This window comes from Silene latifolia, chromosome 9, assembly GCF_048544455.1.
Source record: "Silene latifolia isolate original U9 population chromosome 9, ASM4854445v1, whole genome shotgun sequence".
Taxonomy (NCBI): Eukaryota; Viridiplantae; Streptophyta; class Magnoliopsida; order Caryophyllales; family Caryophyllaceae; genus Silene; species Silene latifolia.
Genome location: NC_133534.1, coordinates 21,751,441 through 21,774,736, shown reverse-complemented (window position 1 = coordinate 21,774,736; position 23,296 = coordinate 21,751,441). Strand labels below are relative to the sequence as shown.

Below are 23,296 nucleotides of genomic sequence, written 5' to 3'. Positions count from 1 at the left end.
TGGGGGATGGTGTGATTTTGCCTTGTCTTTCGTTAAACTTGGTTGAGACCGAAAGGGAGAACCTTCGGAGAAGACCCCTAATTTTGTGTTTGAACACGACCCTTGAGAAAAGGTAGTGGGATGACCCAGATTTGTGACGCGAGCTTAATGAACCTAAGTCTAGTTTGAACCACCATTAAGATAATGCATGATTTTGGGGGAGTTGAAACTCAGAATTAGGTACCCGACCTTCGAACCCAATAGGGGGGTTGGAAGGGCTTACTAGTGTCCACTCACGAGACCGAAGGGAGGTGTTTGGCCAACTAGAGCCGTCTTCCTCTTTAACACTACCTAATCGACCAGTTAACAGGAAACTAAGCTTGTAGAAGCAATTGTCGGAGGAGAAGTCGGGTCCTAGGCCTTCCTTAATATTGATAACAACTTCTTAATCTCACTTGTTCATTTTGTTTTCTAGTTATTTACATTTTATTAGTGTAGTTGTCTAGTCTATAATCTTAACTCTATTTGTGTCGACTTAGCTAAACCCGAGACTAAAAACGATTGGTAATCTCCCACGCTCCTTGTGGATTCGATCCTCATATTGTGCAATGACAACCGTGCATTTGCGGGTTTAACTTTGAACCATCAAGTTTTTTGCACCATTGTCGGGGAGCAAAGGCTAGGTATTAATCGTTTTATTCTAGTTTAGACTAAGTATTTATTTGGTACTAATCCTCTTCTTGAGCATGTAGGTCTTTTGCATGAATAGGCGTCAAAGACGAGGTCAAGCAACATTATTCCCAATTGATCTCGAAATTGAAGCCACCGCTAGGAGACTTAACGCATTACGAAGAAGGGGTTTGATAGAAGCATCAAGTTCAAGTGTTGAAGAACCTTTAGTAGTGGAAGACGAATTAGAAGAACCAGGTAATCAAGAATTCTTTGAGAATCCTTTTGGGATTCCCGAAGAAGAAGAAGTTATGGTCGCGGTTCCTATGAGAGACAATTTGGCTCCAAAACAATAGTCAACCCGAGTATTGTGAAGCCACCAATTCAAGCAAACAACTTTGAAGTGAAGGGTATACTACTACAACTAGTCCAAGGGAATCAATTTCGGGGAGGTCCAACCGAAAACCCAAATGAGCATATCAATGACGTTTTGGATAGTTGTGAGATGTACAAAGCCAATGGAGTCTCGGATGATGCCATCCACTTTAGGGTATTCTCTTACTCTTTGAGGGGAATTGTTAAGGAGTGGCTCAGGAGTTGTGAACCCGAATTTCTAAGAACATAGAATAATGTCTGAAAGGCATTCTTGAACAAATACTTCCCATCTCAAAGAACGACAAAGATTAAAAGTGAGCTCCAAGGATTCACTCAACTCGATGATGAAACCCTCTACGAGGCATGGGAAAGATACAAGGCCCTCTAAAGGTTGTGTCCTCATCATGGGATTGGTGAATATGATCTCATCAACAAATTTAATGAAGGATTGCACAATGACATGAAGATGAATCTAGATTCCGATTTGGGGAAAGGGGTACTCGATAAAATAGACCACGAGATGGCCAAAGAGTTGATTGAGGAGATGGCGTCTCAAACTTTTCATTGGAACAATGACCGTCATAAAAGGAAAGGAAAGGCAAGTGTTGAGTCGGTGAATAACATGGAGGTTAAGGGATTGATAGAGGAGCTTAAACAACAAGTTGCATTGTTGAGTTCTAAAACACCCAACAATTCTTCACCAAGAGCCCATGTTTTTAGTTGTGATTTTTGTGGAGATCAAGGGCATCCACCAAATAAGTGCCCTTTCATGACGGGGGATGTCAGTTGCATGGAACAAGTGAATGGGGTATGGGAGTCTAGTCCAGCTAGACAAGCTTTCAACAATAACCACTATCACCCCGGAATGAGAGCCCACCCGATTTTTTCCTATGGTTCTCAAAATGTGCAAAACCCGACTTTCCAAACAAAATCACAAAACCCACAAAACTTCCAAGCCAAAAAACAAAATCAACCCTTTAACCAAGGTCCACCGGGTTTCCAAGGAAGAACTTTTCAACCAAGGCCACCATTCCAACCACTCAACCCACCTACACAACAAGCCTTCTAACAATAACCATTTCAACAAGATACTCAACCTAAATCAAATATGGAGCTCATGATGGATCAAATGATGAATACCCAAACCCAATTCATTGCTCACTCTAACCAAAAATAAGAGGAGACAACATCGTCTATCAACCAACTAAAGACTCAAATGCGAGCCTCCCAAAGAATGACGGATAATAAAATCTCTCAATTGGATTCTCAAATGAGTTAATTGCAAGCCTCAAATGGTAGGTTTCTGGGTAAAACCGAGGAAAACCCAAAGACCATTATTGCTATAATACATTTGAGGAGTGGTACGAAGTTGGAAGACCGGGTGTTCATCAAGATTAGAAAGAGTAGCAAACCGGAAGTTGTGGTTGAATCACGAATGGTGGTTGGAGATGCTCAAGTAGAAGTAGTTATGTAAACTCCGATGGTATTTGATGAGCCTACCAATATTATTGAAGAGCCCAACCAATAAATAGTGAAACCATATGTGCCACCATAAATAGTGAAACCATATGTAAATTCTTGAAGGAGTTGATTTCCAACAAGAATACCATGGAAACCTCAACAACGGTAAATTTGTCTAAAGAATGTAGTGCCATTCTGATGAATGAGGTACCCCCAAAAGCTTGAAGATCCGGGGAGTTTTTCCATACCATGCACCATTGGGACCCTTCAAATAGAGAGAGTTCTATGTGATTTAGGGGGGCAAACATTAGCCTCATTCCTCTCAAGATTTTCAAGAAATTAAAGGATTATGAACTTTCACCAGCTAGAGTTTCCTTACAACTTGCGGATAGATCGGTGAGGTATCCAATTGGTCTTGTGGAAGATATCCCACTCAAAGTAGTCAAACTTAAAATTCCTTGTGATTTTTATGTAATGGGTATCCTCGAAGATTCAAACATTCCCATTATATTAGGGAGCCGTTGCCTCGCCACAGGGGGTGCCTTAATTGATGTGAAAAATAGGAAGCTCTCTCTTCAAGTTGGTGAAAAAAAATGGAGTTCTCTTTGAATAAGGCTATGAAAGAGCCTCCAGAAGCAAAGTCATGCTACATGATTGATATGGTAGAAGAATGGGTACACATGAAGAAATTTGAAGAAGACAAAGGTTTACAAGGATTTCTTGAGGGTAAGGTGAAGCATTGTAAGGAGCACCTGAAATATGCTTTGGCTATGGATTCAACAATTGTATAAGACCCAAACAAGGAATTTGAGAGCTTAAGGATGGACGGTAACCTTGATGAGAGATCCATGCCTCCTCAAGTGGAATCAAAACCTCTTCCCTCTACTCTTAAACACGCTTTTATTGGTCCTAATGAGACTTACCCCATCATTGTTAATAGTGCACTCAATGACATTGAACTTGAAAAGTTACTTGTTGTTGTGAGAAAATTTCGAAATGTCATTGGGTACACAATTGATGATATTATGGGTGTTAACCCTTCCTTTTGAACCCACCGGATTTACTTAGAGGATAAGAGCTCATCTTCTATTGAGCCCCAACGCCGCCTTAATCCTAACATGAAGGAAGTTGTGAGAAAAGAAGTTCTCAAACTACTTGATATCGGGATCATCTATCCCATCTCGGATAGTAGGTGGCTTAGTCCGATACATGTGGTGCCCAAAGGGGGGGGGGGGTGACGTGAAGGAAAGGTGTATCTATATACTTACTAACATACTCATATATGTTTAATTTAATTTGTCATAAAATTAACTAATGATCTTATGCATGCAAACATTAAAACAAAGTAAGGAAGAAACATTATTCTCACATTGATTTTTCGGTTCTTATGGGCACAAAAGAGATCTCCTTCTCTTTTGTTCTTGAGCTTTCCTTTAGAATGAACAAAGTCCCAAGTGTAGGATCTCTCCCAAGGATTAATACCCAAAGCTTACTCTTAATTAAAATCAATATTATGTATACTAGATAATATTAATTTTGTAAGAAAATTGACCCAAAAATATGGTCTCTTTAGCTCCCAAAACCGGTTGAGAGGAGAGGAGAAGAGGAAGAATTTTGCTTTCTAAAAACACTTGATATTTTGCTTAGTTTTATGAATGAATGATTACTAGTATATATAAGTAATAATGGGCAAAAGAAGAATAAAACACAACCCTTAATCTTCCCCTTAAAAACCGTGTAAAAGAGGAAGAGGAAGGGTTTTATTCTCTTCAAAATTTCGGCCCTTTGTATAATATGGATCCCATATTATTTTTGTCAATTTGTCAATATGTTACATGACACATGTTACATAAAATTGCTATGTATTTTTAACACATTTAAAAATCAACGTATTAATAAAAATACGTCATATACAAAAATCGACTCAGTAATTCATAATTACTTGTACCAAAATATTTTACCAATTATAAATCACAACAACTTGTATTTATAATAATTCATTCAATTTCAATTGTTTCCTTAAACAATAATTTCATCTGAGTAAAGATACAATTCGATTACTCAGACCGTATCTCATTTAATCAAATTCCAATGCGATACGTAAATTTAACTTCCAAAATCGTCAGTCAATTTTCAAGTAATTTAATTAACTCGTAACATTATACGATTAATTAAATAATCAATTAAGAGTGTTGCCCTATAGGTATGACCTAGGGGATCAACTGATCACCACCGTCGCACGACAGTAATGTCAAACTCTAGTCACCAATCATTACCGATATGTGTGGACCAAATTGACAAAAAAAATACTTCCCAATTGTATTCTTTAAAATGAGATTTAATAATGATATTTAAATCATATGATCGCACTGTTGTTGAGGACACATTTCCCAACAATCTCCCACTTGTCCTCGACAAGTGTGCGTCACCAATTCTCTTGTCCTATTACTATCTCCCACTCAATGCAAGGTGTCTTTCGGGTCGTACTTGCAAGTGATCATATCGAGAGTGGTTTCCTCGATTTGGAGAATAACTGATTGACCGGATTTATCCACCATGGATACATTCCGAGCGTGGCCACGCATTTCCAGTTCATTACTCATCGAGTGGCCCTGAGATATTGTTATAACCTTGACTAGGGGTGGACAATTCATATCGCACTCATTCCCTTCGACTAGCCACAGCCATCATATCCCAAAATATGCCCATTTGACCCCATTTACGAAGGTCGTAGTAACACAAATCAAAGTTAATCTGAAACTGTGCCATCTTAGGAGAATAGTCTTTAGTCAAAAGAATCGACTCATTTGAATACTATAGCAGCTCTCGCCACGACCAGGCTATATAAATTTGCCAGAACTCTATAAGCGGTCATTAGGCCCGACAAAATGTTCCTAACAGTCTGCCTATGTGATCGACTAGTCATCTCACATGACTCTATGGCACTTGAACTTGCCATCAATCGCATCACACTCTAGTCACTTCGAGATGTCACCTCATACAAGTGACTATGGGCAAATACTATGTTAATCCGTGTTCACTTTAACGGGGTTCAATTGTCATCACAACCCGTTTGGATATAACAAAGTATACGGCGAGTTAATAACAACTCAAACGACAAATGTCAACATCACACTCGGGTAGTCAATACCATATTACAACCTTGTGATGTACATCGTAAGTGTGTATACACTTGTTGATGCAATAGAGGTTTAACACATCATGTGTCCATGTGTTAAAACTTCTTATAATCATATTATCCTTTGTATTCATGTTATCACTCATAGCATGAACCTTACCAAGTACACATCAAGGTTCCCGACCTTGGTTTTGGTTCTTTATCTTGAAAGAACTTCCTAATCGATTATCACATAATGATCGAATTTGTGATGAATGATATAACTAGTACTGATCAAGTACTCCATCCACACACAATGCACTAGGTATATGTTTTGTATAATCTTGCAAAATTGTCAAGATGATTAGCCTAGCACTTTTCACAAGTCCTAGCATATTAGGAAAGATTAGTTTTTAGCAACTTCTTATTCAACTAAGTATCTTTCCAAAATTCTTATTTCTCCTTTTAGCTTGAAAAGGCTTAGGATTTTCTCAAATCCTTACGTGTGCTCTGATTTTCATAAATATGTGCAACCTCTTGACACATAACAGAATATTCTATCAAACACTGAAATCGCTCATCGGATTCTACTCGAGAACTCATGACGTTTCTATTATGGCTTACCAATGATTCATCATGCTCTTATGCTTATGATTCATAATTGGACATGTGCATGATTATTCTAATGGCGGAAACATTAGTGACTTATAATCATGGGATCAACCGTTCTAAGGTTCAATGAACGACCATGACTGCTAATGGTAATTCCATTTTCATTCACATGAATAACCTATGTGTATGTTGATTCGATGTGTATCTCTTAATATTGATCCAACATCTCCTGATGTAGTTGGATTCATCATAGTCCATGTTCATCCAGAATTGAAAACTCAAATACTTCTTTGTTAAGGAAGGTATTAGCTCGTCATTCCTAATGAGTAATGAGTTTCAAATATTCATAGGATGATAGCTCCCACTAAATTCCATGTCTTCACATGATAATTTCTAAACTCCCACTTAATTCCACATGTTTTGAAATCGAAAACATTTCAAAATTGGAATGTATGTTGCTTTGCAAAGTTATTAACATGAAACCATATATGTTCCCATCATATCCTTTCAAAATTCCTATTTCTAAGAGGTCTCATCTTAACCTTATGGAAAGAGATTTTAAATCTCTAATTCGTTCATTTCATAATGATACGTAGCAATGTCACTTGTTTAAATATAAATAATATCTAGATCACGTCCTTCGAAATACCCTTTCGGAAGGAGGTTTAACCAATTCATTTTCATAATGAGGTTAAGTAATGACATATGCGTGGTTTAAAACTTTGGCTATTGAAGATATCGGTATATCAATCCTTGCAACCTCTAGTCATAAATATCGCTTATTACTAGGATGTTACTTGATTCATTTAGGCTCTTAAGTAAATCTCAAGGTTGAAACTATTGGTCAAAATTTATCATAAACTAGTCAAAACTCTCGTTAAGACTTTACGTTAGTCATTTTTCTTCCAAAACTTTCTTTTGGTCTCCTCGTGTAGTTATCTCGGGAATATACTCCGAGACTTTACATTAGTCATCATTTCTTCCAAAACTTTCTTTTGGTCTCCTCGTGTAGTTATCTTGAGAATATACTCTTTTGATTACTTCACGTGGTCTCCTAGTCAAGTAGGATTAGTTGAGACAATAGATCTCATCTATACATGTTGTCTTGCCTCGGGTGTTGTGTCCTCATTTTTCTCCCACTCTATCTTTGAATAAATACACTAGAGATTCAAAGATAGCATATGAGACACAAATAATGATGTTGAAGCACAAGGATAATTATCTCATAGATTGACTAATAGTTTTTGATTTCGTAAGTGTACTTGGTGATTGACATTCCTTCAAGAGAGTTCATAGACTCAAAAATACTTTATAAATGATCATACACAAGCCTTAAGCATGTGGACATATAATGAAACCCGTCATTATATTTGTCTATTTAGATCACTATAAGTTATATGTTTCTAAGAGCAAGCATTTAAACATGAATTTTTAGAACAAAGGATAAATTGATAACACGGGTGACTTGGGTTGCAAACCAAGTCACCATTATCCAAAATACAACAATTATCCAAAATACCTTTCCATGTCCAACACGGAAACTTAAAGTTCTAAAATTCAAAGCATGAATAAAATAAGACAATAAAAAGCAAAGCTCCATTAAAGCTATTCCTATCTTCTTGATGGTTTATCATGCTTGCTTTTCTTTTCCCTTGTCTTTGCTCGGTGGAGGCCCTATTTACAATAAAAAGGGAGATACATTATCACAACTTTGTATCATAATACCATAGTTGAATCAGAAACATAAAAGAAAGGATAGTCATATACCTACTGGAGTGATCTTTCCAATCTTAATATCACCAAGGTATTTGGAATAATTTCTTTTCCAATGTCCCATACCATTACAATAATGGCATTTATCAAGAGGACCCTTCTTGATTTTTGAAGTGCTAGCTTCATAAGTCCTAGCTTTGGTGAAAGTGGGTGCTTGCTTCTTTCCATTTCTCCCATTCTTCTTGAACTTCCCCTTGCTTTTAGTGCTTATGTTAAGCACATCCTTGGGTGGGTTCACATTTAACCCCATGTCCCTCTCGGCTTGCACAAGTAACTTATGTAATTCTTCAAGAGACACATCCTTGTTTTGCATGTTAAAATTCAACCGGAATTGAACATACGCTTTGATTTTGGACAAGGAATGTAGAATCCTATCTACAACAAGCTCTTTGGGGATTTCAATCTTTTGAATTTTCAAGGTCTCGACTAGCTCCATAAGTTTGAGCACATGAGGGCTAACCTTTTGGCCCTCTTTGAAGTCGAGATTAAAGAATGCCGCGGCCGCCTCATATTGGACGATCCGCGGAGTTTATGAAAACATTGTCACAAGTTTGAAGTAAATCTCATTAGCGGTGCCCATTTTAAAGGCTCTCCTTTGGTGGTACGCCTCCATTGCAAATATCAACACGTTTTTCATTGCGGCGGACTCCTTATGGTAAGCCTCATATGCTTCCCTAGTAGCTATGGTCAACCTAGCATTAGGTTCGGATGGAGAGGCCTCGGTAAGGTAACGAAGCTTGTCGTCACCTTGGGCGGCTAATTTGAGTTGGGCATCCCAATCGGAGAAATTTGACCCATTCTTTTCAAGTTTACATCGATCCATGAAAGATCGGAGCCAAGATGAATTAGCGAGAGGCGTGGCGTTAGGAGTTGGTGTTGCCATTTGTTATGAGAAAAAGAAGTGGTCTACAAAACAAAGGAGTAAAACAAATGTCGTTTTAATAATACTTGTAAAAATTTATAATTTAAACAAGTTTTATGCATTTTTCTAGTGACCTCTACCCAACTAGATAAATGATTCCAAGACCCAAATTCATATCGACTTAGGCACGGTTGGGCCTATTCATCCTATATCAATATAACTCGGTGGATTAACGTTTAATCGATTCTACTTTTAGAACTCTTGGTCGATAAGCTTTACTCTAATGTCTATCTATAGCCCGGAACACATGCGACTACGGTCATGAATACTTCCGTTGAGCTCAATCCAAATTTCGAATAAATGTGTCCATGATCCAAATCCACATCAACTCGGGCACGGTAGGGCCGATTCATCCCTTATCAACATGAATTCGGTGGATTAACACTCATCACCCATTTCCCCTATGTAACAAGGTTTGTACCCCGGTAGGGCCGAGTGCACTCCCTCGCGAAATAGGTTTTCATGGTTTCTACTGTTTGGTAAGGCTATGTCTCAATTAATTATTTTAGCGAGAGGTCATGTCAATTTTATTATCTATCACGTTTTAAGTGAACTAAAGCGGTGAACTACGATAATTGTAATTGACACGGTCGATGAACTCGATTAGAACGATGATGCTTGTTTTAGTTATGACGATTTAGCGATGCATGCGACATATAAATAAAATGCAAACATAAAAATAAATCCTAGTATGGCCTTCCTAAGAATAGAAAACTGTTTAACTATTACATATTCGGAAACCAACTCCATTGGTCCCTTGAACTTCGGTTGTGGAACGCATCTCGAGGTAACACCGTCTTAATGTATCGTCATCTTGAAGAAATCCGTCTTTGGGAACTCCGAAATGAATTAAAATTACATAATAAAATACATAATTTCCTATTATACATTTGTAACTATAATAAAATAAATCTATTAAATTACAAGACGGTGATACGAGATCACAATAAAAATTACAACCGAATCGATATTCCCATACATTTCGGGTAATACCAATAAAAATCTAAGGGCATACTAACTTAAATTACATAATTCAAAATTACATAATTAAAATTATGACAATCATAAAGAAAATGCAGCATTATAATATGTATGAACATGCCCAATTTTATGCTAAATCGCCTTTAAATTTGCCAATATCATATATTACTCGGTTTTTACGGATTTGCGTGATTCAACATTTTACAATCACCAAAAATTTCATAAATTCATATTTATGCATAAGTTAATTACCCTAACCTCTTAGGACTCAAAATTTAGTCTTCACTAATTATTTGACCATAATTAACTCATATTTGTTCATAATGGACTTAAAATTATAATAAAATGCTATAAACTTCAAATAAATCATAAAATTTCAAATAAATTCAAAATTCAAAATTTAAACTCATGAACATTCTTGAAAAATACCATGACACTCATAATGTTCAAAAACTTAGGTTAAAAATTTCGAAATTTTATCCGGAAAAACAATGTTGCGGTTTATCGGTTTTAACTAAAAAAAAAACATGAGAAAATTATATTCATCAACTTTTCAATTTTAGATCTGAAAAAGACAATAAAAAGCAACATGTGAAGTTTTTCCTTAGTCATGAAGTATGTTTTAGCAATTTTTTACTAATTAAGTCACTATTTATGCTATTTTTCATCCAAAATCCATAAATCATGCATGAAGACTTCATTATAGCCTTTTATTGTACACACATCTTATAAAATTGCATGTGACAACATACTAAATTGCTATGACCAGATTCGAAATTTATCTCATATTAACCTATTTTTCACCTAAATCTGAATTTAATAATGAAAAATCCATTTTTCGAGCATAAGAACTCATAAAATTATGAAACTTTCCAGATCATCTAATAATAATATATGTGAAAACATATCCAAAAACCACTGGAAAATTCGAAGTTTAGCTAATTTTCGTCCAAAAATGACATTTTAATCATAAATCACATTTTAATGCCAATATTATATAAAATGAACAATAAAATCCGTAAATTAACCAAAAAATCCTAAAAACATTTTAGGACCAAAAACTTAACATGCATAAATTAATTTCATGATATTTCATAATAACACAAATTTACAAGTTTTGTATGTTAATCATATAACTCGGAAAAACTATAACCGATTTGCATGGAAACAACCATGGCTCTGATACCAATTGAAGGAAAGGTGTATCTATATATTTACTAACATACTCATATATGTTTAATTTAATTTGTCATAAAATTAACTAATGATCTTATGCATGCAAACATTAAAACAAAGTAAGGAAGAAACATTATTCTCACATTGATTTTTCGGTTCTTATGGGCACAAAAGAGATCTCCTTCTCTTTTGTTCTTGAGCTTTCCTTTAGGATGAACAAAGACCCAAGTGTAGGATCTCTCCCAAGGATTAATACCCAAAGCTTACTCTTAATTAAAATCAATATTATGTATACTAGATAATATTAATTTTGTAAGAAAATTGACCCAAAAATATGGTCTCTTTAGCTCCCAAAACCGTTTGAGAGGAGAGGAGAAGAGGAAGAATTTTACTTTCTAAAAACACTTGATATTTTGCTTAGTTTTATGAATGAATGATTACTAGTATATATAAGTAATAATGGGCAAAAGAAGAATAAAACACAACCCTTAATCTTCCCCTTAAAAACCGTGTAAAAGAGGAAGAGGAAGGGTTTTATTCTCTTCAAAATTTCGGCCCTTTGTATAATATGGATCTCATATTATTTTTGTCAATTTGTCAATATGTTACATGTCACATGTTACATAAAATTGCTATGTATTTTTAACACATTTAAAAATCAACGTATTAATAAAAATACGTCATATACAAAAATCGACTCAGTAATTCATAATTACTTGTACCAAAATATTTTACCAATTATAAATCACAACAACTTGTATTTATAATAATTCATTCAATTTCAATTGTTTCCTTAAACAATAATTTCATCTGAGTAAAGATACAATTCGATTACTCAGACCGTATCTCATTTAATCAAATTCCAATGCGATACGTAAATTTAACTTCCAAAATCGTCCGTCAATTTTCAAGTAATTTAATTAACTCGTAACATTATACGATTAATTAAATAATCAATTAAGAGTGTTGCCCTATAGGTATGACCTAAGGGATCAACTGATCACCACCGTCGCACGACAGTAATGTCAAACTCTAGTCAGCCAATCATTACCGATATGTGTGGACCAGTTGACAGTAAAAATACTTCCCAATTGTATTCTTTAAAATGAGATTTAATAATGATATTTAAATCATATGATCGCACTGTTGTTGAGGACACATTTCCCAGATGACGGTGATTAGAAATGACAAGAATGAATAGATACCTACTAGAACCGTAACCGGGTGGCGCATATGTGTGGATTATAGAAGGTTGAACAAGGCCACCCGGAAAGACCATTTTCCACTTCCCTTTTTCGACCAAATGTTGGAGCGTTTGGCTCAACGTGACTTCTTTTGTTTCCTAGATGGATACTCGGGATTTTTCCAAATCCTTATCCATCCAAGTGACCTTTGACCTTCCAACGTATGCTTATAGAAGAATGTCGTTTGTATTATGTAATGCACCTTTGACCTCCCAACGTTGCATGATGTCAATCTTCTTCGAATTTCTTGAGAATGAAAGTGAAGTATTAATGGATGATTTCTCGGTGGTTGGTGTTTTAACAGAAATTCTCACGGAGATAATATCTTGCCAGGGAATAATTTGCGGGGTAATCTAACTCAAAACAAATAGCGTGCCCAATATGGCAGAAAGAATAAAGTACTAAATGCAAAAGTAAGACACCGAGATTTATAAGTGGAATAACCATGGGAATAAGGGAAAAAACCACGGACACCAAGCCAGGAGGGATTATTACTATGATTTTAGATATCCTGACAAGGAATATGTATGTCATGCGAAAAGGCAGATTATGGCTGCTTAATGATAATGCTAAATATTATGTTGAATACAAGTATGAGAGTAAAGTATGAGTGAGTAAGTGTGTAACAAGTGTCTTCCTTCTTTCCTTCTTCTTTTTTCTTTATAGTAGCCTTTCAATAGTTCCTTTTAGGGTGGTTCATGGTTTCCTGATTAATAGGACCCGTGTCCTATTTATCCGGGGATGGTTGGTTGACTCTTCTAATCTTTCTGCCATTATCTTTGCCTAGTCAAATGTTCCATGCTCTTTGTGTAAAATGTGGAATAGGTCTTCCTTGAATGTAGGAATGGTTTTCCTAGGTTTTAATGGTGCTTTAGTTGTTGCCTGCCCTGTTGATACGAGTTTTATTTATACTCCTCTCGCAAGTGAACGCTTGCTCGTTGTAATATGCAAAAGGTGTTGGAAATCTAGATCTCTTTATATAACATATTCCTATATGTTTCAAATTTATTTAGTCATAAAATAAATTACTATTCTTATACATGCAAACATCAATAGTTAAGAGAAGAAATTGGTTCCTTACATTGCATGTTTTGGATATTTGGGCACTAGTAAGGTCACCTACCTTACTTAGTTCTTGAGCTTTCCTTATGGATGAACAAGATTCAAAGGTAGAATCTCTCCCAAAGATGAATACCCAAGGTAAACTCTTAAAGACTAATATTATTTGAACTAGAAGAATATTAATCTTACTAAAATTTGACCCAAAACTATTGTTTGTACTCTTGAATATTTCGGTCAAGAGTAGATGAATTTTGGAGTATTTTATCTCTCTAATTTCTCATTAAAATGTAGAGAGGAAATTAAATTTCTCACACTAGAAATTATGTGTAATAGTAATGAATAAAATTTAGAGAGAAAAACTCTCTATGGAGGCCATGCAAAACCGGTGGGGAGAGAGGAGATGAGAGGTGAAGTGAGCAAATGCATGAACAAGTAATTCTTATCAAGAAAACTAGGTTTGCATGGCTACAAGCTAGCATCATCATTATGTTCTCCACTTAATTATTTAACACAATTTAAACATCATGCTCCCTCCATATAAATCGGTCCATATAAGATAAAATGGGTTCTATTTTATCTTTGTCAATTTGTCAATTTGTCACATGTCACAAGTCATGTAAAATTGTCATGTATTTTTAACGTATTAAAAATCAACTTATTAATAAAATACGTCATGTACAAAATTGACTTAGTAATTCACAATTACTTGTACCAAAACGGTTTGCCAATTATAAATCACAACATCTTGTATTTATAATAAATTATTTATTCAGATTCAATTGTTTCTGTAAACAATAATTTCATCTAAGCAATGAAACAATTCGATTACTTAGACCGTGTCTAATTTAATTAAATTATAATAAGACACGTAAATATTACTTCCAAAATCGTCCGTCAATTTTAAGTAATTTAATCAACCCGTATCGTCACACGATCAATTAAATATTCTATTAAGAGTGTTACCCTTTAGGTATGACCTAAGGGGATCAATCGATCACCACCGTCGCACTACAAGAATGTCAAACTCTAGTCACCAATCATTACCGATATAGTGTGGACCAATTGACTGTAAAATATTATATCCCACATGTATCCTTAAAATGAGATTTAAACATGTGATCATTATGATCGACAGTTGTGATCGCATTATTGTCGGAGGACACATATTCCAACAATCTCCCACTTGTCCTCGACAAGTGTGCGTCACCAATTCTCTTGTCCTATTACTATCTCCCACTCAATGCAAGGTGTCTTTCAGGTCGTACTTGCAAGTGATCATATCAAGAGTGGTTTCCTCGATCTGGAGAATAACTGTTTGACCGGATTTATCCACTCTGGATACCTTCCGAGCGTGGCCACGCAATTCCAGTTCATTACTCCTCGAGTGGCCCTGAGATATTATTTTAACCTTGAGAAGGGGATGTACAATTCCTATCGCACTCATTCCCTTCGACTAGCCACAGCCATCATAACCCAAAATATGCCCATTTGACCCCATTTACGAAGGTCGTAGTAACACAAATCAAAGTTAATCTGAAACTGTGCCATCTTAGGCGAACAGTCTTTAGTCAAAAGAATCGACTCATTAGAATACTATAGTAGCTCTCGCCACGACCAGGCTATATAAATTACCAGAACTCTATAAGCGGTCATAAGGCCCGACAAAATGTTCCTAACAGTCTGCCTATGTGATCGACTAGTCATCCCACATGACTCTATGGCACTTGAACTTGCCATCAATCGCATCACACTCTAGTCACTTCGAGACGTCACCTCATACAAGTGACTGTGGGCGAATACAATGCTAATCCGTGTTCACTTTAACGGGGTTCAATGTTGTCTCTACAACCCGTTTGGATGTAACAAAGTATAAAAGGAGAGTTTTTAAAGTAAAAACTCGAACGACAAATGCGATTATCACATATGAATAGTCAATGCTTGATTACTACTTCATATTCTATAATCTAATTCGATCTTTTATGTAGTTATTCAACTCAATTTAATTGAAATGACATGACTCATCATGTTAAGCCTATGAGAAGGCTTTGGTTAGTAGGTTTTATCAACTTCTTGTACCTTACTCAACCTTACTACATACTCGTTTTCCTTTGTAATGTATACATTTGCATTACAAAACTTTCTGAGTACGTGTCGAAATCCAATCAAGACATAGGCCCTCTAGCCTTAGAATAGCTCCCACTGTTTTCACAGTGTGCGGGACTCATCCTTCTTGCACATCTCATGATTGCAAGTGTACTCAATTTCCGTTGTAAACATTTATCATTGTTCTTTATTGCCTAGAATGATTCAATAAATCTATTTCTTTAATATCATAGCCACAATGGTATCTTAAACATCTTAATGTGTTTTGATTATGGTTTTGTCGGAAACCATGCGCAATCTCAATTGTCAATTGTCACTTGTGTAACACCCTTACACAAAATTGCATCATAAACACTCTTCTTTACTTCCTTAATGCTTCTGCAAGCACTTAAGGGTAATCTTTATGGCTTACTTGGTAAAGATTACTTAAATTCGATTTTGAAAACAACTCATCATACTCAAAGTATATGAAGTGTTATACATCATTACTCATTTAATTGATCCGGCAGCAGAAGCAAATGAAATCAATCAAATAGGTTCAATTTAATTGAACTAGTCATGAATCTTATCAACATAAGACTTCTTATTGATGCTAATATCATGTGGATTTATTTTCATAAAACCGGATATTCAAGATGTATTATAATACTCCAAAAGTCTTAAATCATTCGTAATGATCAATATGTCATCCACATATAAGACTAATAAAAAATTTTCGTAACTCCCACTAAACTCCATGTATAAACACAACTTCTCGACTTATCGAGAAAAGTTTTATAACATGATCAAAACATTGATTCTAACTCATTGATGTCCTACTTAAGACCATCTCTTAAGTTGCACATTATCTTAGGATTGCAAGAATCTATAAAACTCATGACATGTATTGAATACATTCCTTCTTTTGAAAAAGTGGGTTTTAGATTCACATGCTGTATGCGTATCCTCATAATGAAACACAATCCCTAAGAAGATCCAAATAGACTTAAGCATTTCAATTAGTGCAAAACCCTTTGCAACCAATCTTGCTTTGAAATCTCTCTTTATTAGTGCAAAACCCTTTGTCGCTAATCAAGCCCTTTTGTTTCGGATTTTCATGGCTCTAAGCCTTGTATTGAGTTGTGACTTAAACACTCTTATGTAAGTCATATGTTCATTACTTTCTAGAAGTAATCAACTTGAAACAAACAATTTATTTTGTAAGTTATAAGCTCTTTACTTTCTTAAAAGTAGCATGAATTCATCATTTTTAACAAGTGACGAATTTAAATACCAACGTTTTGAAGAAACAATGTCTTACACAAAACGTCTCATGTAGCCAAGAAAGACCAGTTTCTTGCGACATAACATTCTCTGTGGCATTCTTTGTGGCTCTTGAATAATTTCTCCCACTCTGTCTTCTAGAAATATTTTAGAAAGACAGCTTCACGAGCCGCAAACCCGTCGTACTCGTGATAATTTAAAAGGGAAAAATGAGCATTTGTTTCTTGTGAAAACTTACAAACAAGGTACCCTTACCATTTCATATCTCATATGATTCGATTTAGTGGAAAAATAATTTAGACAAAAATGATAAAATCCCCAAAAAGATCTAGTAACTCAAAGTAACTTGATTGAAGTCCAAACCATATCGAATAGCGTTTGATTTCTTATCCAACCACACATTATTCCATAATGTGTGCTAAGAGAGATTAACTTGTGATACTATATCACATTTCCTTTGGCTTATATCAAAGTCTTCACTTTGATAATCCCATCACGACTAAATCGTGATTCCTTGAACTCTTTAAACTTATTCAAAGATTTTTCTTTTACCTTATTAAGTGAACACATTAGCATCGTCTTAAATCGTTGGTAAAAGAAAATGATCAACCTATTTTGGATTAATGATTTACAACCTCGATCTCCTTTTCAACCAAAAGGCACGAGATATCTTGCTTTGAATACAAGATACGCATATACCATTAACAATCTAATGGTTTCAAGAGTACTCGATAACTCTTTGTGTTAATCGTTCGAGAATCTTAGGTTTGATCTTGGGTTACCAATTTGAGTATTGTATCATCTTCATGATATAATATTATAGTTTCGTTTAGAATATAATCATCTTGATAATGGGCTAGCCATACATCAAATTATGGTGTATAGGGTCACAAAAGTGAAACCTCTTTTGTATCTTAACAAGTTTGTATTCTTATTTAGAGTTTATGTACTTAATAGTCACAATTAAGTACAACTCCAAACCCAAAAACTTGATTTAGTACACAATGACTCTATCTCTCGACTTCATTGTTGCTAGTTGTCATATTCTAATCATCCTATGTATCAAGTACAATGATGAAAACCTCCACTGGTTTCTAATATTGACGAAGTGGTACTAGCAAAATTTTATTTCAATCAAATAAATAAAGAACAAGTCTTATTAAATGTCCCACAACTAACTTGCTTATTCTTTAAAAACTTGGGGTAGTTTCCTTTCTTGTGTCCAACATTTAAGACAGTGGAAACTTTATCGATCGGGATTGATAGGTTTAGTATCGCTATTCTCAACAACTTTACTTTTAACATTTACATAGTGACCTCTACCCAACTATGATAAATGATTCCGAGATCTAAATTCATATTAACTTGGGCACGGGATAGCCGATGAAACCCTTATCAATATAACTCGGTGGATTAACTCTTTAATCGATTCTACTTTTAGAACTCTCGGTCGATAAAATTACTCTAAAATTTATCTACAGCCCGGAACACATGCGGCTACGGTCGCGAATACTTCCGTTGAGCTCAATCCAAATTTCGAATAAATGTGTCCATGATCCAAATCCACATCAACTTGGGCACGGGATAGCCGATGAAACCCTCATCAACACGAATTCGGTGGATAGACATTTATCACCCACTTCCCCTACGTAACAAGGTTTGTACCCCGGGATGGCCGAGTGCACTCCCTCACGAAATAGGTTTTCATGGTTTCTACCTTTTGGTAAGGCTATGTCTCAATTGATTATTTTAGCGAGAGGTCATGTCAATTTATTATCTATCACGTTTTAAGTGAACTAAAGCGGTGAACTACGATAATTATAATTGACACGGTCGATATACTCGATTAAAAGATAATGCATGTTTTAGTTATGGTGATTTAGCAATGCATGCAACATATAAATAAAATGCAAAGCATAAAAATAAATCCTAGTATGGCCTTCCTAAAATAGAAAATCTAATTAACTATTACATATTCGGAAACCAACTCCATTGGTCCCTTGAACTTCGGTTAAGGCACGCATCTCGAGGCTTAGCTAATTTTCGTCCAAAAATGACATTTTTATCATAAAAATCACATTTTAATGCCAATATTATATAACATGAACAATAAAATCCATAAATTAACCAAAATATCCTAAATATATTTTAGGATCAGAAACTTTAACATGCATAAATTATTTTCGTGATATATCATAATATCAAAAATTTACAAGTTTTGTTTGTTAATCATATAACTCGGAAAAACAATAACCGATTTGCATGCAAACAACCTGGTGCTCATGATACCGCTTGTTGGAAATCTAGATCTCTTTATATAACATATTCTTATATGTTTCAAATTTATTTAGTCATAAAATAAATTACTAATCTTATGCATGCAAACATCAATAGTTAAGAGAAGAAATCGGTTCCTTACATTGCATGTTTCGGATATTTGGGCACTAGTAAGGTCACCCACCTTACTTAGTTCTTGAGCTTTCCTTATGGATGAACAAGATTCAAAGGTAGAATCTCTCCCAAATATGTATACCCAAGGTAACCTCTTAAAGACTAATATTATTTGAACTAGAAGATTATTAATCTTACTAAAATTTGACCCAAAACTATTGTTTGTACTCTTGAATATTTCGGTCAAGAGTAGATGAATTTTGGAGTATTTTATCTCTCTAATTTCTCATTAAAATGTAGAGAGGAAATTAAATTTCTTACACTAGAAATTATGTGTAAAAGTAATGAATAAAAATTAGAGAGAAAAACTCTCTATGGAGGCCATGCAAAACCGGTGGGGAGAGAGGAGAGGAGAGGTGAAGTGAGCCAATGCATGAACAAGTAATTCTTATCAAGAAAACTAGGTCTGCATGGCTACAAGCTAGCATCATCATTATGCTCTCCACTTAATTATTTAACACAATTTAAACATCATGCTCCCTCCATATAAATCGGTCCATATAAGATAAAATGGGTTCCATTTTATCTTTGTCAATTTGTCACATGTCACAAGTCATGTAAAATTATCATGTATTTTTAACGTATTAAAAATCAACGTATTAATAAAATACGTCATGTACAAAATCGACTTAGTAATTCACAATTACTTGTACCAAAACGGTTTGCCAATTATAAATCACAACATCTTGTATTTATAATAAATTATTTATTCAGATTCAATTGTTTCTGTAAACAATAATTTCATCTAAGCAATGAAACAATTCGATTACTTAGACCGTGTCTAATTTAATTAAATTATAATAAGACACGTAAATATTACTTCCAAAATCGTCCGTCAATTTTAAGTAATTTAATCAACCCGTATCGTCACGCGATCAATTAAATATTCTATTAAGAGTGTTACCCTTTAGGTATGACCTAAGGGAATCAACTGATCACCACCGTCGCACGACAGTAATGTCAAACTCTAGTCAGCCAATCATTACCGATATGTGTGGACCAGTTGACTGTAAAATATTACATCCCACATGTATCCTTAAAATGAGATTTAAACATGTGATCATTATGATCGACAGTTGTGATCGCATTATTGTCGGAGGACACATATTCCAACAAAAGGGTCGAACCCAAAGGACGAAAATTGTGGCACTAGGACTACCCGTTTATAAACTAATTTAGTTCGATCTAAAAAGGAGTGGATTGAGTTCTAAACTAATGGTTAAAATGTAAACTAAGCAAGTAGGAATTAAACAACGATTAAGATGGTCTAAACGATAATTAAGAAAGACTAGGACGGTCGGGTTCACCCAAGTAGTGTGGAAAGGGGAAAATAGGCATGGACTAATGGTTATCTAGGTTGTTACAACATGTAGATTCTAATCTCTCGATGCTAATTCTTCACATGAGCCGAGATTAACCAACTTACTCATTCAATTAATCTAACTCAAAACTTGTTATCAAATCCTAGTTAATACTCAAGTTACTTACTCAAATAGTTGTAGATACCTCATTTCTGCACCTCTCGCAAACCACCCAGTGATGATTGGGCCGCATGTTTGGTACACGGAACGATTTGTGACAATTCATAAGATTATCGTCAAGTGATTGCTCAAATATTAATATCTACCTCTTAGTTGTCATCTACGTGCCGATACGGTCGTTTTGACAGTAATTAGAATACATTTGGAGTCCGTGTCTAAAACCGTCTCCATTTTCTGATAACCGTTAAATCCCGAGTCAGAATGTTCTGGAATGTTCCGGATATTTCTATTCCATATTTCACAATTTTTTATCTTTTGGTAAACAATTTCCCGTAATATTCACATAAGATATTAAGGAAAACTGAATTATTTCCGTCCTACCATAACTTAAACACGAAAATCTTTCTTCCGCAGGAGGAAACCACTTGGGAACAGACGCAGCAGGTGCTGCGCCTCTTCCAAGAGACGCAGTGGCTGATGCGCCTCTTCCCAGGCCCTTTTCTGCGTATTTCTCGTATCTTTTTTATATCTTTCCGAGATTCACTTCCAAAGAGTCTCCGAAACCCTAATTCCTTCACGTGACTAGTATAAATAGGAGCCTTCGCTCCTCATATTTCTCACGCGAGTGTCCGCCCTTCTCTTCTCCCTTTGCATTCTAGACTTTCATTCTTACTTTTTGGCGTCTACGTGCTTGAACATTCGACCACGTAAGCTCGGATCCTTCTGAGTACCAGCCTCGTTTGCATGACCGACCAATTTGACCAACTCCACATCAATCAAATTAATCAACTTTAATCGTTTTCCTCTTACGAGGGCACTTTCTTAGCATTCGCGTCGAGCATCACTAATCGATATCTTAGTCCTTCTTGTTTCGTCAACATGTAAGTCTGAGGGTGTATAATCTCTCTTTTATTCATTGTATTTTACTTTATTGTATCATCAATTGTAAGGTTTATGTCAAAAATATCTCATTAACACTGATTTCTAAAACCCTTGTTTAAAACCTTTTTTTACGGATTTCTAGTAGATAACCGTCGAGAAAGGACGCAGCAACTGCTGCGCCTCTTCGAAGGAGCGCAGTTCCTGCTGCGCCTCTTCGTGAGGCTGCCGCAGTTCCTGCTTCCTTTCTTCTTCCTTCGTCCTCTGTAATTCGTCGTTCTTATTTAATTTCTTTTGTTTGTTTCCTATTAATTCTTCGTCATAATAGCATGATAATCTCATATGTATATTGTTCATCATTCACTAGCGTATAATTCGTCATAAATCCGACTTAAATCCCTTATAATCTCATATTTGCGGGTTTTCGTCATTAAATTCAATTTGGGTTGTAGAAATTCGATTTGTTCATATTAAGTTTCTGGAATTCATTCATTGATATACTTTTCATCTGTTTATTCACATGTTCGTCATTGATTCGTCATTAATCCATCATGTTTAACCTAATTAATTGATTTAATTTGTTCGTTTGTTAATATCTTTCACTCCTGTAATTAATCCATCTTAATTCCGTCTCATCCATATTTTACTGTTTTCATGACCCATTCATATGTTAAATAACCTATTAATCACTTCCATCCGAGTAAATAATTTAATCAATCATTAAATCACCAATTAACATTAACGGCTTGCAATTACGGCTTCACAGCCAGAACTGAGCCGAGGAACAGACGCAGCGTCTGCTGCGCCTATTCCAAAGGACGCAGCTCTGCTGCGCCTGTTCCTGGCTGAGTTCTGTCCCTGAACTCCGTCTTTTTGCCTTGACTTAGTTATTTAGCTTACGTATAATTAACTATTATCCGTATTATCATCTTCTGATTTCTTTCTTTATTTCTTTTTCTCAAATTATCTGTTTTAAAGGTATTTTCGACATAAATCGCCTAATCCATTGTAATTATTGTAATTTTCATTATTGTAATTTCCTTTTATTGTATTCTTGAATGTTTTCACATGTAATTGAGCATTAAATCCTACTTTGACATTAATTGTATGATAAACTAGTTGTTCACCGACTTAGCCTAATTCTCACATGTTAGGATTAAAACTTGGATGTTGCATTGCATGCATATAATCGACGATATATCAAGTACGAATAACTTCCCTAATCATTAGTAGAGGCCGCTATCGAGGCGGGCGGGATTAAGTGTTCGATCAAAAGAGCTTCCTAATATGTACCCTCACCCCTTACTCCAGATCTCCGTGAACACCCGTGTTCATTGGCATCCACGAGAGTCATTCTAGACATAGAATGCTAAGGGTAACGATTGCTTAGTGTTCATGTCTCTACTTTGTGTCTTGACATGATACTAGGTATTCGAACGGTTCTAATTTCCCATAAAAATTGGTGGCGACTCCATACAAAAATGCAAACGCTTGTTCCTCTTTTCCTCCCAAGCGCCCCCGTGGGCCCCCGCTGTCCACAGTTTGGCGACTCTGCTGGGGACGAGGTCCACGAGGAGGAGGCTGTCGAGGAGGAGAAGGCCCCGAGACGGGCCACCGTTGGGCGAGGAGGTCGTCAGCTGAGAGGAGCTACTGCGTGGGCTGAGACTTGGGAGAGCAGGCACCTGCTGTGGGCTGCATAGGTTCACCTGTCCCACAGGACGGTGAAGAGTTTGGTAAAATGGGAATT

At 35.6% G+C, this 23,296-nt stretch overlaps 1 non-coding gene across 1 annotated transcript; it reads right to left on the bottom strand.

Annotated features, from left to right (window-relative positions):
- Positions 1–1,327: 1,327 nt before the first annotated feature.
- Positions 1,328–1,434, bottom strand: LOC141603655 (small nucleolar RNA R71). Its single transcript, XR_012525514.1, has one exon. It is a non-coding gene; the product is annotated as a small nucleolar RNA R71 (small nucleolar RNA).
- Positions 1,435–23,296: the final 21,862 nt, after the last annotated feature.